This window comes from Coregonus clupeaformis, chromosome 20 (assembly GCF_020615455.1).
Source record: "Coregonus clupeaformis isolate EN_2021a chromosome 20, ASM2061545v1, whole genome shotgun sequence".
Taxonomy (NCBI): domain Eukaryota; kingdom Metazoa; phylum Chordata; class Actinopteri; order Salmoniformes; family Salmonidae; genus Coregonus; species Coregonus clupeaformis.
In genome coordinates, this window is record NC_059211.1 from 6,580,334 (window position 1) to 6,599,030 (window position 18,697).

Sequence of the window (18,697 nt, forward strand, 5' to 3'; positions counted from 1 at the left end):
ACCAAAAAAAATCACACAAAAAATACAATATAAAATAATACGAAATAAAAGTAACAAATAATTAAAGAGCAGCAGTAAAATAACAATAGCGGTTAGTCGAGGTTAGTCGAGGTAATTGAGGTAATATGTACATGTAGGTAGAGTTATTAAAGTGACTATGCATAAATAATAAACAACAGGTGAAGGCTTTGATCCCTTATTGATGTCATTTGTTAAATCCACTTCAATCAGTTTAAAAGAAGGGGAGGAGACAGGTTAAAGAAGGATTTTTAAGACTTGAGACAATTGAAACATGGATTGTGTATGTGTGCCATTCAGAGGGTGAATGGGCAAGACAAAATATTTTAGTGTCTTTGATTGGGGAATGGTTGTAGGTGCCAGGTGCACCGGTTTGTGTCAAGAACTGCAATGCTGCTGGGGTTTTCACTCTCAACAGTTTCCTGTGTGTATAAAGAATGGTCCACCACCCAAAGGACATCCAGCTAACTTGACACAACTGTGGGAAGCGTTGGAGGGAGGTGTTCTTAATGTTTTGTATACTCAGTGCATATGTGCATGTGTGCTCCACTAAGTGGCATTAAAGTCTTTTGAATTGATGGGACTGAAGTTGAGTGGTCCAAAGGTCGTTTAAATTATATGCTGGCTATCAGGTTTGGGGTCAATTCCATTTAAATTCCAGTCAATTCAGGAAATACTCTGATATTCCAATTCCAATTCTCTTCTAATCTTTTCAATGAGGAACACACAATTTGGTTTAGTGTCTGAATTAACTGGTATTTCAATGGAATTGACCCCAACCCTGCTGGCTATATTCACATTTAACAGACATAAAGCTACCTTTTTTTAAAGGAAAATAACTCAACTTAGTCAGATAAGGGTCCAAAGATGTTATACAATGTATTTGCATATTGGAATGCTTCAGATTTAAGCCTGTGAATATGATCAAAATGTTTTAATTCAGCCTGAGGTCTGACTGTATAGCAATGTGTAGTAGTGTAGTGTACTGTACTGAAATCTGAAAAAGTGAGTGAAACATCACAGGATAAATCTGAAACATCTTCATAGTAACACCAGAGGGTGCCACACGAGCTCCTTATGACGTTTCAAAGCCAGTAAAGTAGCTGTATTTCCAGTAAAGCCAGATCTGTTGTCTCTGTGAGGGGTTAATTAAAGGCAGTGTCAGACAGGCAGATGGAAAGTGTTGACAGATGTAAGGCCCCCAGATGTGCTCTCATCCTGTCTGTGACGCCGACTCGGTGGTCCCCATGTGTCTGCAGTTACAGTGACAAACTGGCTTCTGGTACTGCCTGCAACAAGGACATGTACACATACACACACAAACACGCATGTACGCACACAAACACACACAGATACTAACTAACTAACTAACTAACTAATTATTTAGACAATTGCATATACTTAAGGCTGGATTATGTGATATTGTACATAGACGGCTCGTACGGCTTCCACCGCCTACCCTTCGGTTTATGCAGCACACCAAAACGTGCACCAAAAGGTGATTAATAATTTGACAGAGAAGTCACTATGAGTCAATAAGATGATATGTTCACAATTGTATGGTAATGATGACGATTGATTTTAATCATAGTGGTACTTTTATCTTCAAACTGAGTCCTTTCCCGGAATCAACTCAGTTCAAGACTTTTCTCCACCACATTTCCCCTTGCCCTCTTACTCCCCTACACTGTACATCCCAAGGAATGTCTAACTCAAATACTTCTAGTAAGTTGAACTCCAAGTCAATGAAAAGTCAGTATTACTTAAAATGTTTGTTGTACTGACTCAAAACGAAAGGAGAAGTTACATCAACTAAGTAATAATAACAAATTAACTTTTTACCCACTGCAGGTTGATAAAAAAATAAAAAATGTTTTTAATATATGTGTTTTTGCATGTACATTGAGTCATCAGCATACATAGACACACAGGCTTTACTCAATACTAGTTGTAGGTCATTAGTAAAAATTGAAAAAGTAAGGGGCCAAGACAGCAACCTTGAGGTATGCCAAACTTTACCTGGTTTACGTTAGAGAAGCTTCCATTAAAGAACACTCTCTGTGTTCTGTTAGATATGTAACTCTCGAATTCACAACATGGCAGAGGACGTACACTACCAGTCAAAAGTTTTAGAACACCTACTCATTCAAGGGTTTTTATGTATTTCTACTATGTTCTACATTGTAGAATAATAGTGAAGAAATCAATATTATGAAATAACACATATGGAATCATGTAGTCACAAACAAAGTGTTAAACAAATCAAAATATATTTTATATTTGAGATTCTTCAAAGTAGCCACCCTTTGCCTTGATGACAGATTTGCACACTCTTGGCATTCTTTCAACCAGCTTCATGAGGTAGTGACCTGGAATGCATTTCAATTAACAGGTTGCCTTCTTAAAAGTTAATTTGTGGAATGTATTTCCTTCTTAATGCATTTGAGCCAACCAGTTGTGTTGTGACAAGGTAGGGGGGTATACAGAAGATAGCCCTATTTGGTAAAAGACCAAGTCCATATTATGGCAAGAACAGCTCAAATAAGCAAAGAGAAATGACAGTCCATCATTACTTTAAGACATGAAGGACAGTTAATACGGAACATTTCAAGAACTTTGAAAGTTTCTTCAAGTGCAGTCGTAAAAACCATCAAGCGCTATGATGAAACTGGCTCTCATGAGGACCACCACAGGAATGGAAGACCCAGAGTTGCCTCTGCTGCAGAGGATAAGTTCATTAGAGTTACCAGCCTCAGAAATTGCAGCCCAAATAAATGCTTCAAAGAGTTCAAGTAACAGACACATCTCAAAATCAACTGTTCAGAGGAGACTGTGTGCATCAGGCCTTCATGGTCGAATTGCTGCAAAGAAACCAATACTAAAGGACACCAATAAGAAGAGACTTGCTTGGGCCAAGAAACACGAGCAATGGACATTAGACCGGTGAAATTTGTGCTCTGGTCTGGAGTCCAGATTGGAGATTTTTGGTTCCAACCGCCGTGTCTTTGTGAGACACGATGTGGGCGAATGGATGATCTCCGCATGTGTATATCCCACCGTAAAGCATGGAGGTGTTATGGTGTGGGGATGCTTTGCTGGTGACACTGTCTGTGATTTATTTAGAATTCAAGGCACACTTAACCAGCATGGCTACCACATCATTCTGCAGCGATATGCCATCCCATCTGGTTTGAGCTTAGTGGGACTATCATTTGTTTTTCAACAGGACAATGACCCAACACACCTCCAGACTGTGTGGGCTATTTTACCAAGAAGGAGAGTGATGCATCAGTTGACCTGACCTCCACAATCCCCTGACTTCAACCAAATTGAGATGGTTTGGGATGAGTCGGACTGCAGAGTGAAGACAAAGCAGCCAACAAGTGCCCAGCATATGTGGGAACTCCTTCAAGACTGATGGAAAAGCATTCCAGGTGAAGCTGTTTGAGAGAATACCTAGAATGTGCAAAGGTGTCATCAAGGCAAAGGGTGGCTATTTGAAGAATCTCAAATATATTTTGATTTGTTTAACAATTTTTTGGTTACTACATTTAAGTCATTTAGCAGACGCTCTTATCCAGAGCGACTTACAGTTAGTGAGTGCATACATTTTCATACTGGCCCCCCGTGGGAATCGAACCCACAACCCTGGCGTTGCAAACTCCATGCTCTACCAACTGAGCTACACGGGACACTACATGATTCCATATGTGCTATTTCATAGTTTTGATGTCTTCACTATTATTCTACAATATAGAAAATAGTAAAAATAAAGAAAAACCCTTGAATGAGTAGGTGTGTCCAAACTTTTGACTGGTACTGTACATGCAGGTTCAGAGTTTGTTGTTGGCATGTCATGCCTACAGTAAATTTGCTAATCTTGCCAATGAAAAAATCATTAAAGTAGTTGGCAATATCAGATGGTTTTGTGATAGATAAGCCACCTGATTTAATAAAGGATGGAGGGAGTTTGCCTTTTTGCCCATAATTTCATTGAAGGTGCTCCAAAGCTTTTTACTATCATCCTTTATGTAATTTATCTTTGTTTCATATTACAGTTTTTCTTGTTTTTGTTTAGTTTAGTCACATGATTTCTCAATGTAAAGTACGTTTGCCAATCGGCTGTGCAGCCAGACATATTTGCAATTCCTTTTGCCTTGTCCCTCTCAACCATACAATTTTTCAATTCCTCATCAATCCACAGGGATTTAGTGGTTTTTACACTCCATTTTTGAATGGGTGCAGGCTTATTAGCAACTGGAAGAATCCATTTCATAAATGCATCAAGTCTGGTATCTGGTTGCTCCTCATTACACAAAACAGACCAGCAAATATTATTTACATCCTCAACATAGGAATCACTAAAGAACCTCTTTTATGATCTCCTATACACAATTGTAGGCCCAGTCTTTGGAACTTTGGCTACTATATTATGATCACTACATTTGATGGGTGTGGATACTGCTTTAGAGCAGATATCTGCAGCATTAGTAAAGATGTGATTAATACATGTGGATGATTTATTTCCTGTGCTATTTGTATATAACCTGGTAGGTTGACTGATTACCTGAACCAGATTGCAGGCACTGGTTACAGTTTGAAGCTTTTTCTTGAGTGGACAGATTGATGAAGACCAGTCAATATTTAGGTCACCCAGAAAATATACCTCTCTGTTAGTATCACATACACCATCAAGCATTTCACACATTATATTCATACACTGACTGTTAGCACTTGGTGGTCTAAAGCTTTAGGTGATGCAGGTGAACCTGAAACCTCTCTAAGCTTTACAGGAATTCCCGTGTTGTCTGTAGATGTTAAAACCTTGTATTGCTACCACTATATCATCAAAGGAACTATCTAGGTGAGTTTCAGAGATAACCAGTATATGAATGTTATCTGATGTTAGCATGTTATCGATTTCATGAAACGTATTTATAAGGTTACATATGTTATTTTTAGCCGTTTTCTGGGTTGCTTGTTTGTTTTTAGTGCTTTACTGGGAAGCTTATCAGAGGTAGAGAAGACAGTGATATTTACATTGGTCCTCTGTAGCTCAGCTGGTAGAGAACGGCGCTTGTAACGCCAAGGTAGTGGGTTCGATCCCCGGGACCACCCATACACAAAAAATGTATGCACGCATGACTGTAAGTCGCTTTGGATAAAAGCGTCTGCTAAATGGCATATTATATTATATTATTATATATTTATTATTATACATTCGAGCTGAAAGTGCAGGGTGAAATGCTAACAGCAGGGTTCTTACTAGGGTAAACTGCCTCAGTGCTATCACTGTAATTCAGGTCCATAGGCACATGATAACTGCTGACAATAGCTGTCGGATTGATAAAGGCATTCAGGGGAGTTACATTAACCTCTATGGGTATTGGTGTCCCGTATACAGGACGGTTGAGCTAACGTTTGCTAATGTGATTAGGATGACTGCTGTAAGTTACAGCAAACTTTCCAGGACATAGAGATATATTATATGGACAGAAAGCTTAAATTCTTGTTAATCTAACTGCACTGTCCAATTTACAGTAACTATTACAGTGAAAAAATACCATGCTATTGTTTGAGGAGAGTGCACAACAACAAAAAACTTATCAGGGCAACTGATTTGATACATTTACCTCTGAAGGTAAATAATGTACTTACATTCAGTGATCTTGCTCTGGTTTGTCATCCTAAGGGTCCCAGAGATAGCATAGTTTTGTTTGATCAAATAAATTTTTATATTCAAATGTAGGAACTGGGTTCTACAGTTTGAACCCCTGCTGTCTCTGGCTCCACACCGACCCCACCTGGCCATCTAGATGTGTGAAAGTTAGTGTATAAGCTAATGATACATCATGCATGACATTCCTGGGAGTGTGTAAACTTTATTTTTGTATTACCATATCATTTTTGTATGTTCTCTATAGTTATGTACTTGAAAATGTATCCATTGACCAATTCGGCACATTTGGGCAGACTTGATACAAAATAGTCCAGTATTTTAATACCTTCACTGGATCAATCTGAAACTTTGCACACTCACTGCTGCCATCCAGTGGCCAAAATCTAAATTGTGCCTAAAATGCAATATTATATTGTGGCCTTTCTCTTGCATTTCAAAGATGATGGAACAAAAACATAATTAGAAAACACATGTTTTTTTGTTTGTATTATCTTTTACCAGATCTAATGTGTTATATTCCCCTACATTAATTTCACATTTCCACAAACTTCACAAACTGTTTCCTTTCAAATGATATCAAGAATATGCATATCCTTGCTTCAGGTCCTGAGCTACAGGCAGATAAATTTGGGTATGTCATTTTATGCAAAAATTGAAAAAAAAGGGTCAGATCCTTAAGAGGTTAAATAAATCAGGTTACTTACATTGACCCTACTACAATTTCTACAGGAGTTGATATGCTTTCCACGTCCTCTGTTGCTGATTATGACAGGGAGGTCTGGAGCACTAATAGACCCAGGCCATCATGCTCTAAACAGTTTGCAATGTTGCTGGATATAATCCTGGAACCCCTGCGGCTATGGTGAATGCTGTCTCTGCTTCAAGTCAAATTTGTCTCAAAAGGATACTTTTCTGATGTTGCAAAGTTCCTTTAGGTACATGTTTCCGCCAAACGAGGTTGCTGAAACTTTACAAACCCCTTCGCTAGGGAGGGGGCCAGAGATAATTATTCTGTTTAAAATAAGTGAGTTTATGTCTCGGACACGGGCGCCCGGGTGACCTTGGTCGGCCCACAGACTGTACAGTAGGCAGGCCAAAATCTCTCACCATCGAGCTGCCCACAATGATGGTGGTCATGATGGAATCCGATGGTGAAGAAAGTGCCTTGGGCAGGGTGGCTGTGGGTTTCGAGGCAGGCTAGCCTGACTCTCCATATCAGCATCAGTGGATACCGTTGGAGGAAGCCCCGGGAAGGTGGAGGGGGGCCCAGAACCCTGCCTTCTTGAGTCAGCGACCTGCTGAAAAGTGGAAGCCATGGGGGAGGCTGCCACTGGTCAGCTGCCGGCTGTTGGTTCACTCCCAGGATCAGAGCTGAGTCCCGGGGCCGTACGATCTGCCTCCAGTGGGGAAAAGCTGTTTAATAGCTGGATCAGATCTTTTAGGATAGCTGGAGGATGGCTTCTACGCTTTGCCAGTGTCCAGTCTCCCATTGGCTGCGGAGTTGACCTTACCATCTGTCCAGGGGATTAGAATAGATCCACGCCACCTGACTCATCGACATCTTCACTGTAGGAGGCATTCAGAACTGAGATGTGTTTTGCCTGAACTTCAGCAAGGTCGGTATATTTAGAAAGCATTTCCTGCTGTTCCAGCAGCTGAGCTATCAGCCGGAAAATCTATTCCCTAAGCTTCTTGATGGTGGTGCATTTAGGGCAGATGAAACTCTGTAAATTAATCAGTTTGATCTTTTTTCCCTCCTCTTGCATGGATATCATCTCACACCTATCACATTTGCACCCAGCCAGAGATAAAAGCACCAGTGTGCTACCACTGCTAATGACTGCTCTGTTAGCATGTCGGCTAGCAGCCAACTATTAGGATGTTTTAGCGAGATCCCTGGACATAAACGTGCGGTCCCAGCGACGCAGAATCCATACCTATACAAACTTCACTTTGATTGAAACTATTTCATAAAAATAACAAACCGCAATCATTGTTCAGCTGTGCGCTCCGATGATACCAGATGTTTGTAGTAGGTGAAAGAGGAACGATAACATTCACCTAGGAATTCACTTGGTAAAAGCCACAGAACTGAAACTTTACTAATTCAATAACCATGCCTCAGTCACTAACAAATACAGTCATGGGTGGTAATTCTACAATTCCCTCGAAAAGGCAAGGCACACCGGGAAATGATATAGGAGCCATGGCTTGGTGTGGGTGTTACTCAAATCTAGACACCCACCCCAAGGGTCACAGTGACTCTATCGGTTTGAGTAATGACTACAAAATCCCTTTAAGTAACTGTACTCAGATATATTAAGTGCAACAGGTTTCCTCAAAAGGCTTGATGGCACATCGGAGTTTACAGTGTATACAATGCTTTCATAAAGTATTCAAATCCCTTGACTTATTCCACATTTTGTTGTGTTACAGCCATAGCCGGGGGAAGATGTTTGGGGGTGCTGAGAATTGTTAGTCAAATGTTTTTTGCCCGTGCTACAGACCGCTATATCTGTCTGCTAATGCAGGATTAGTAAAGGCCCAATGCACTACTTTCGGGAGAATTTATCCCCCCCCAATGTTTTTACTTTATTAATATATACAGTGGGGAAAAAAGTATTTAGTCAGCCACCAATTGTGCAAGTTCGCCCACTTAAAAAGATGAGAGAGGCCTGTAATTTTCATCATAGGTACACGTCAACTATGACAGACAAAATGAGAAAGAAATTCCAGAAAATCACATTGTAGGATTTTTTATGAATTTATTTGCAAATTATGGTGGAAAATAAGTATTTGGTCAATAACAAAAGTTTCTCAATACTTTGATATATACCCTTTGTTGGCAATGACACAGGTCAAACGTTTTCTGTAAGTCTTCACAAGGTTTTCACACACTGTTGCTGGTATTTTGGCCCATTCCTCCATGCAGATCTCCTCTAGAGCAGTGATGTTTTGGGGCTGTCGCTGGGCAACACAGACTTTCAACTCCCTCCAAAGATTTTCTATAGGGTTGAGATCTGGAGACTGGCTAGGCCACTCCAGGACCTTGAAATGCTTCTTACGAAGCCACTCCTTCGTTGCCCGGGCGGTGTGTTTGGGATCATTGTCATGCTGAAAGACCCAGCCACGTTTCATCTTCAATGCCCTTCCTGATGGAAGGAGGTTTTCACTCAAAATCTCACGATACATGGGCCCATTCATTCTTTCCTTTACACGGATCAGTCGTCCTGGTCCCTTTGTAGAAAAACAGCCCCAAAGCATGATGTTTCCACCCCCATGCTTCACAGTATGTATGGTGTTCTTTGGATGCAACTCAGCATTTTTTGTCCTCCAAACACGGCGAGTTGAGTTTTTACCAAAAAGTTATATTTTGGTTTCATCTGACCATATGACATTCTCCCAATCCTCTTCTGGATCATCCAAATGCACTCTAGCAAACTTCAGACGGGCCTGGACATGTACTGGCTTAAGCAGGGGGACACGTCTTGCACTGCTGGATTTGAGTCCCTGGCGGCGTAGTGTGTTACTGATGGTAGGCTTTGTTACTTTGGTCCCAGCTCTCTGCAGGTCATTCACTAGGTCCCCCCGTGTGGTTCTGGGATTTTTGCTCACCGTTCTTGTGATCATTTTGACCCCACGGGGTGAGATCTTGCGTGGAGCCCCAGATCGAGGGAGATTATCAGTGGTCTTGTATGTCTTCCATTTCCTAATAATTGCTCCCACAGTTGATTTCTTCAAACCAAGCTGCTTACCTATTGCAGATTCAGTCTTCCCAGCCTGGTGCAGGTCTACAATTTTGTTTCTGGTGTCCTTTGACAGCTCTTTGGTCTTGGCCATAGTGGAGTTTGGAGTGTGACTGTTTGAGGTTGTGGACAGGTGTCTTTTATATTGATAACAAGTTCAAACAGGTGCCATTAATACAGGTAACGAGTGGAGGACAGAGGAGCCTCTTAAAGAAGAAGTTGCAGGTCTGTGAGAGCCAGAAATCTTGCTTGTTTGTAGGTGACCAAATATTTATTTTCCACCATAATTTGCAAATAAATTCATAAAAAATCCTACAATGTGATTTTCTGGAAGAAAAAAATCTCAATTTGTCTGTCATAGTTGACGTGTACCTATGATGAAAATTACAGGCCTCTCTCATCTTTTTAAGTGGGAGAACTTGCACAATTGGTGGCTGACTAAAAACATTTTTTCCCCCACTGTATACACACTACCAGTCAAAAGTTTGGACACACCTACCCATTCAAGGGTTTTTCTTTATTTAAATTGTTTTTTACATCGTAGAATAATAGTGAAGACATCAAAACTATGAAATAACACATATGGAATCATGTAGTAACCAAAAAAGTGTTAAACAAATCAAAATATATTTTATATTTGAGATTCTTCAAATAGCCACCCTTTGCCTTGATGACAGCTTTGCACACTCTTCGCATTCTCTCAACCAGCTTCATGAGGTAGTCACCTGGAATGAATTTCAATTAACAGGTGTGCCTTCTTAAAAGATAATTTGTGGAATAGATTTCCTTATTAATGCATTTGAGCCATCCAGTTGTGTTGTGACAAGGTAGGGGGGTATATTATAGCAAGAACAGCTCAAATAAGCAAAGAGAAACAACAGTCTATCATTACTTAAAGTCATGGGGCGGCGCACAATTGGCCCAGCGTCGTCCAGGGTAGGGGAGGGAATGGCCGGCAGGGGATGTAGCTCAGTTGGTAGAGCATGGCGTTTGCAACGCCAGGGTTGTGGGTTCGATAAAATAATGTATGCGCTAACTGTAAGTCGCTCTGGATAAGAGCGTCTGCTAAATGACTAAAATGTAAATGTAAATGTAATGAAGGTCAGTCAATATGGAACATTTCAAGAACTTTGAAAGTTTCTTCAAGTGCAGTCGCAAAAACCATCAAGCGCTATGATGAAACTGGCTCTCATGAGGACCACCACAGGAATGGAAGACCCAGAGTTACCTCTGCTGCAGAGGATATGTTAATTAGAGTTACCAGCCTCAGAAATTGCAGCCCAAATAAATGCTTCACAGAGTTCAAGTCACAGACACATCTCAACATCAACTGTTCAGAGGGGACACCAATAATAAGAAGAGACCTGCTTGGGCCAAGAAACACGAGCAATGGACATCAGACCGTTGGAAATCTGTGCTTTGGTCTGGAGTCCAAATTGAACATTTATGGTTCCAACCGCCGTGTCTTTGTGAGACGTGGTGTGGGTGAACGGATGATCTCCACATGTGTAGATCCTACCGTAAAGCATGGAGGAGGAGGTGTTATGGTGTGAGGGTGCTTTGCTGGTGACACTGTCTGTGATTTATTTAGAAATCAAGGCACACTTAACCATCATGGCTACCACAGCATTCTGCAGCGATACACCATCCCATCTGGTTTGGGCTTAGTGGGACTATCATTTTGTTTTTCAACAGGACAATGACCCAACACATCTCCAGGATGTGAAAGGGGAATTTTACCAAGAAGGAGAGTGATGGAGTGCTGCATCAGATGACCTGGCTTCCACAATCCCCCGACCTCAACCCAATGGAGATTTTGTTGGGATTAGTCGGACCGCAGAGTGAAGGAAAAAGCAGCCAGCAAGTGCTCAGCATATGTGGGAACTCCTTCAAGATTGTTGGAAAGCATTCCAGGTTAAGCTGGTTGAGAGAATGCCAAGAGTGTGCAAAGCTGTCATCAAGGCAAAGGCTGGCCATTTGAATAATCTCAAATATAAAATATATTTTGATTTGTTTAACACTTTTTTGGTTACTACATGATTCCATATGTGTTATTTCATAGTTGTGATGTCTTCACTATTATTCTACAATGTAGAAAATAGTAAAAATGAAGAAAAACCCTTGAATGAGTATTTGTGTCCAAACTTTTGACTGGTTCTGTAACTATACTTTTTCATGTTAAATGTTTGTTTGTTCACTCAGATTATGCGGGGTATCACCCAATGGCCAGTGATCTTTTTAAAGTGCAGACTCCAGGTGGCCCATCCCTTCTTAGCAGTAGCTCAGGGACCACAACATACAAGCAGCTGGCACATTTTATGTGCAGTGGCTCAGAGGGGAGGAAGTGGAAGAAGTGTTAATATAAAGGCAATCCTATTTTCCAAACTGGCTTTGAGGCTCTAGCTAGGTGATGTTGTAGTTAGACACGCTTCCAATTCAGCCCAAACAAAGAAGAATCCAAAGCTCCGATTGTATATAAGCAAACAAAACAATTATTTTGGCCCATTTGCTCTATTAATCCATCCAAAATGAAACAAAACAATCGATCTTCATTTAAAAAAAAGATATATACAAACCTGGGTGTGTGACAAGGTCAAAAACTGTTTGGTACCGCTCTACGTGGGGCCTTCCTCAGCTATGATTCCAATTACTTTATTATAGGAGGGGAGAAGGGGAAACATGGGTAAAAAAATGGTGTGCCCAGGTGCAACATCATTTAATCTCAGTTTACATAATGTATAAAGTCATGCGTAATAATTTATAAAGTCAATAATTCTATATTATAATGGGGCAATACAAAAATACATCTCTCAAGACCTGAAATAGAGAATTTGTCTTCAACAGTTAGTTTGACAAATTACTAGCAGTAGGGTCTTATGCCATGTTCACGTGCTGATTGGACAGACAGACCTTCTCAGCTGTGATGTCAGGCTTATGACTTTGGTGTGGTCATGTGCTTTTTATTCAGAAGTACAAACATGGGTAGGCAACAACACATCTGACACGATGATCCTCAACATGGGGGCCCCTCATGGGTGCATGCTTAGTCCCATCCTGTACTGCCTGTTCACCCACGACTGCGTGGCCAAGCACTAGTCTAACACCATCATTAAGTTTGCTGATGACACAACGATGGTAGGCCTGATCACCAACAACGATGAGAGAGCCTATAGGGAGGAGGTCAGAGGAAGGCCCAAAAAATGGTCAAAGACTCCAGTCACCAAAGTCATAGACTGTTGTCTCTGCTACCGCACGGCAAGCGGTACCGGAGCGCCATGTCTAGGTCCAAAGGGCTCCTTAACAGCTTCTACCCCCAAGTCATAAGACTGCTGAACAATTAATCAAATGGCCACCCGGACTATTTACATTTGTATTTTTCACTTTATTTGATTTAGTAAATATTTTCTTAACTCTATTTCTTGAACTGCATTGTTGGTTAAGGGCTTGTAAGTAAGCATTTCATGGTAAGGTCTACACCTGTTGTATTCGGCGAATGTGACAAATAAATATTGATTTGGACGGTCTTTAAAGCTCATGTTTTTTTGCTACTCATCATCCTCTATTTATCTAATTAATAAATGATATGTTTCTTACCATGAACCACCTAGTATTCTTTCTTTTCACATGGTTTTGTGTTGCATGATTCAAGTGAGGTGAGAGGTCAGTGGTGAAATGTCACAATTCCACAACTCGTCAACCAAATTAGGTCCGTCTTTCCTAATGGTAAATACGATATGGAGCGTTGTTTATGTGAAACTTCCCATTAGGAAACTCTTATTCCCGATACTACATAAACGTGGCAATAGTCTGATCTGGATTTTGTTAGGAAAGGGTTCTGTTTATCGATTACATGACATCGTTCTGCAAATTATAACGCATAATAATGTTTGGGGACAGAAAACAGTACTTGGTTTTATCAGGGATTAAGATGTATTTATGTAGTAGTGATACAGTGGGGAGAACAAGTATTTGATACACTGCCGATTTTGCAGGTTTTCCTACTTACAAAGCATGTAGAGGTCTGTAATTTTTATCATAGGTACACTTCAACTGTGAGAGACGGAATCTAAAACAAAAATCCAGAAAATCTCATTGTATGATTTTTAAGTAATTAATTTGCATTTTATTGCATGACATAAGTATTTGATCACCTACCAACCAGTAAGAATTCCGGCTCTCACAGACCTGTTAGTTTTTCTTTAAGAAGCCCTCCTGTTCTCCACTCATTACCTGTATTAACTGCACCTGTTTGAACTCATTACCTGTATAAAAGACACCTGTCCACACACTCAATCTAACAGACTCCAACCTCTCCACAATGGCCAAGACCAGAGAGCTGTGTAAGGACATCAGGGATAAAATTGCAGACCTGCACAAGGCTGGGATGGGCTACAGGACAATAGGCAAGCAGCTTGGTGAGAGGTTTTAGATTCCGTCTCTCACAGTTGAAGTGTACCTATGATAAAAATTACAGACCTCTACATGCTTTGTAAGTAAGAAAACCTGCAAAATCGGCAGTGTATCAAATACCTGTTCTCCCCACTGTACATGAATACACTCTGATGTATTACAAATTCTGTTTTCTCTCCCCCTCCACCGGAAGAAGATAGGCCTTCAACTTCAAGAAACAGCTTTCCTCCACCCGCAATCACAAAATCCAAAAGAGGCACGGTATGCATTCGTACGCCGTGTTAAGTTTGTGGAGGACCTTATTTTCATGGACAGTAAAATAATGTGTGTTGCTCTACAAATGGAAATCAGAAATAAGAAGGCTGTGGATGATAATGGCGTGTCAAGGGAAAAAGGCTGAAAAGATTGATGCAGTAGGATTGACGCAGTGGATGACGTCCTGTTGTCATCCTTCTTCAACTACAGTGCCTTGCAAAAGTATTCATCCCCCTTCATCCCCCATATTTTCTTGCATTACAACCTGTAATTTAAATGGATTTTGGGGGGGGATTTCATGAAATGGACATACACAAAATAGTCGAAATTGGTGAAGTGAAATGAAAAAAATGACTCGTTTAAAAAAATAAATAACGGAAAACTGGTGCGTGCATACAGTGAGGGAAAAAAGTATTTGATCCCCTGCTGATTATGTACGTTTGCCCACTGACAAAGACATTATCAGTCTATAATTTTAATGGTAGGTTTATTTGAACAGTGAGAGACAGAATAACAACACAAAAATCCAGAAAAACGCATGTCAAAAATGTTATAAATTGATTTGCATTTTAATGAGGGAAATAAGTATTTGACCCCTATGCAAAACATGACTTAGTACTTGGTGGCAAAACCCTTGTTGGCAATCAAAGAGGTCAGACGTTTCTTGTAGTTGGCCACCAGGTTTGCACACATCTCAGGAAGGATTTTGTCCCACTCCTCTTTGCATATCTTCTCCAAGTCATTAAGGTTTTGAGGACGATGTTTGGCAACTCGAACCTTCAGCTCCCTCCACAGATTTTCTATGGGATTAAGGTCTGGAGACTGGCTACGCCACTCCAGGACCTTAATGTGCTTCTTCTTGAACCACTCCTTTGTTGCCTTGGCCGTGTGTTTTGGGTCATTGTCATGCTGGAATACCCATCCACGACACATTTTCAATGTCCTGGCTGAGGGAAGGAGGTTCTCTCCCAAGATTTGACAGTACATGGCCCCGTCCATCGTCCCTTTGATGCAGTGAAGTTGTCCTGTCCCCTTAGCAGAAAAACACCCCCAAAGCATAATGTTTCCACCTCAGTGATTGACGGTGGGGATGGTGTTCTTGGGGTCATAGGCAGCATTCCTCCTCCTCCAAACATGGCGAGTTGAGTTGATGCCAAAGAGCTCGATTTTGGTCTCCTCTGACCACAACACTTTCACCCAGTTCTCCTCTGAATCATTCAGATGTTCATTGGCAAACTTCAGACGGCCCTGTATATGTGTTTTTTTGAGCAGGGGGACCTTGCGGGCGCTGCAGGATTTCAGTCCTTCACGGCATAGTGTGTTACCAATTGTTTTCTTGGTGACTATGGTCCCAGCTGTCTTGAGATCATTGACAAGATCCTCCCTTGTAGTTCTGGGCTGATTCCTCACCATTCTCATGATTATTGCAATTCCACGAGGTGAGATCTTGCATGGAACGAAAAATCGCACCAACTGTTGTCACCTTATCACCAAGCTGCTTGGCGATGGCCTTGTAGCCCATTCCAGCCTTGTGTAGGTCTACAATCTTGTCCCTGACATCCTTGGAGAGCTCTTTGGTCTTGGCCATGGTGGAGAGTTTGGAATCTGATTGATTGATTGCTTCTGTGGACAGGTGTCTTTTATACAGGTAACAAGCTGAGATTAGGAGCACTCCCTTTAAGAGTGTGCTCCTAATCTCAGCTTGTTACCTGTATAAAAGACACCTGGGAGACAGAAATCTTTCTGATTGAGAGGGGGTCAAATACTTATTTCCCTCATTAAAATGCAAATCAATTTATAACATTTTTGACATGCATTTTTCTGGATTTTTGTTGTTGTTATTCTGTCTCTCACTGTTCAAATAAACCTACCATTAAAATTATAGACTGATTATTTCTTTGTCAGTGGGCAAACGTACATAATCAGCAGGGGATCAAATACTTTTTTCCCTCACTGTATGTATTCACACCCTTTGCTATGAAGCCCCTAAATAAGATATGGTGCGACCAATAACCTTCAGAAGTCACATAATTAGTTAAATAAAGTCCACCTGTGTGCAATCTAAGTGTCACATGATCTCAGTATATATCAACCTGTTCTGAAAGGCCCAAGAGTCTGCAACACCACTAAGCAAGGGGCAACACCAAGCAAGTGGCACCATGAGCTCTCCAAACAGGTCAGGGACAAAGTTGTGGAGAAGTACAGATCAGGGTTGGGTTATAAAAACATATCCACATTTTTGAACATCCCACGGAGCACCATTAAATCTATTATTAAAAAATTGAAAGAATATGGCACCACAACAAACCTGCCAAGAGAGGGCCGCCCACCAAAACTCACGGACCAGGCAAGGAGGGCATTAATTAGAGAGGCAATAAAGAGACTAAAGATAACCCTGAAGGAGCTGCAAAGCTCCACAGTGGAGATTGGAGTATCTGTCCATAGGACCACTTTAAGCCGTACACTCCACAGAGCTGGGCTTTACGGAAGAGTGGCCAGAAAAAAGCAATTGCTTAAAGAAAAAAATAAGCAAACACGTTTGGTGTTTACCAAAAGACATGTGGGGTACTCTGGTCAGATGAGACTAAAATTGAGCTTTTTGGCCATCAACGAAAACGATATGTCTGGCGCAAACCCAACACCTCTCATCCCCCGGGAACACCATCATGCTGTGGGGATGTTTTTGATCGGCAGGGACTGGGAAACTGGTCAGAATTGAAGGAATGATGGATGGCACTAAATACAGGGACATTCTTGAGGGAAACCTGTTTAAGGCTTCCAGATATTTGAGACTGGGACGGAGGTTCACCTTCCAGAAGGACAATGACCCTAAGCATACTGCTAAAGCAACACTCGAGTGGTTTAAGGGGAAACATTTAAATGTTGAGAATTGAGAATATGTGGTATGACTTAAAGTTTGCTGTACACCAACGAAACCCATCCAACTTGAAGGAGCTGGAGCAGTTTTGCCTTGAAGAATGGGCAAAAATCCCAGTGGCTAGATGTGCCAAGTTTATACCCCAAGAGACTTGCAGCTGTAATTGCTGCAAAAGGTGGCTCTACAAAGTATTGGTGGCTCTATAAGTAGTTATGCACGCTCAAATTTCAGTTTTTTTGTCTTATTTCTTGTTTGTTTCACAATAAAAAATATGTTGCATCTTCAAAGTGGTAGGCATGTTGTGTAAATCAAATGATACAAACCCCCAAAAAATCAATTTTAATTCCAGGTTGTAAGGCAACAAAATAGGACAAATGCCAAGGGGGGTGAATACTTTCGCAAGCACTGTACTTATCTTCTGGTGAGAGGACATCTGTTGAAAAGGCTCTCAAGAGCACAGAGGAGGAGAGTGACGATGAGGACTTGCTCTACCTTTTCTCAACAATGGGCTCACATTGCCTCCCTCCCAAAGAAAACATGCAATTTGACAATCAAACAATGGCTCACAACGCCATCCTACAAGTGCCAAAATACATAATAGATAGTTTTTCTCACAGTTTGAACAGTGCACAATTGCAGCTGTCAGACAAGAAAAGTGTTTTGTCAAAGATGGCCACCGACAAAAAAGTGGCACACCCACTTGGCAGCCAGGCCCACCCACTGGGGAGCCAGGCCCAGCCAATCAGAATGAGTTTTTCCCCACAAAAGGGCTTTGTTACAGACATAAATACTCCACAGCACCCCCCCTCAGACGATCCCACAGGTCAAGAAGCTGGATGTGGATGTCCTGGGCTGGCGTGGTTACATGTGGTCTGCGGTTGTGAGGCCGGTTGGACGTATTGCCAAATTCTCTAAAACGACGTTGGCTTATGGTAAATAAATTAACATTGAATTCTCTGGCAACAGCTTTGGTGGACATTCCTGCAATCAGCATGCCAATTGCACGCTCCCTCAAAACTGGAGATGTCTGTGGCATTGTGTTGTCTGACAACACCGCACATTTTAGAGTGGCCTTTTATTGTCCCAGCACAAGGTGCACCTCTGTAATGATCATGCTGTTTAATCAGCTTCTTGATATGCCACACATGTCAGATGGATGGTTTATCTTGGCAAAGGAGAAATGCTCACTAACAGGGATGTAAACAAATTTGTGACAAATAAGCTTTTTGTGCGTATGGAACATTTCTGGGATATTTTATTTCAGCTCATGAGACATGGGACCAACACTTTACGTGTTGCGTTTATATGTTTGTTCAGTATATAACCACACCATGCACAATGGCTAAATGTGATTTCATATGGTTGATGATGCAGAGAGGACCAGGAGTGGACAGAAGGTAACAGGTAGACTAGCTAGCTATACCTAGGCTGAATGGATGGACTGGTTTTGCAAATGCAAAAATGAGCATTGCATACCCAAATACCTAAAAACCTGCCAATTGTTGGCAAATGATGAATGGACAACCTTAATTACATAACGTTGTTACGTCGTAGCAACAAAAATAGTATGTCGTGACAATATAATATTGTTTGTTTGGATGCAGTCATCGGTCAGCAGGTCTATGAGAAGATCAAGAATTCAAGTTCAGTAGACCCAGACACACCTTCGGGGCTAGTAAAAAAAAAGTTAGTTTCGATATCCAACTCCAC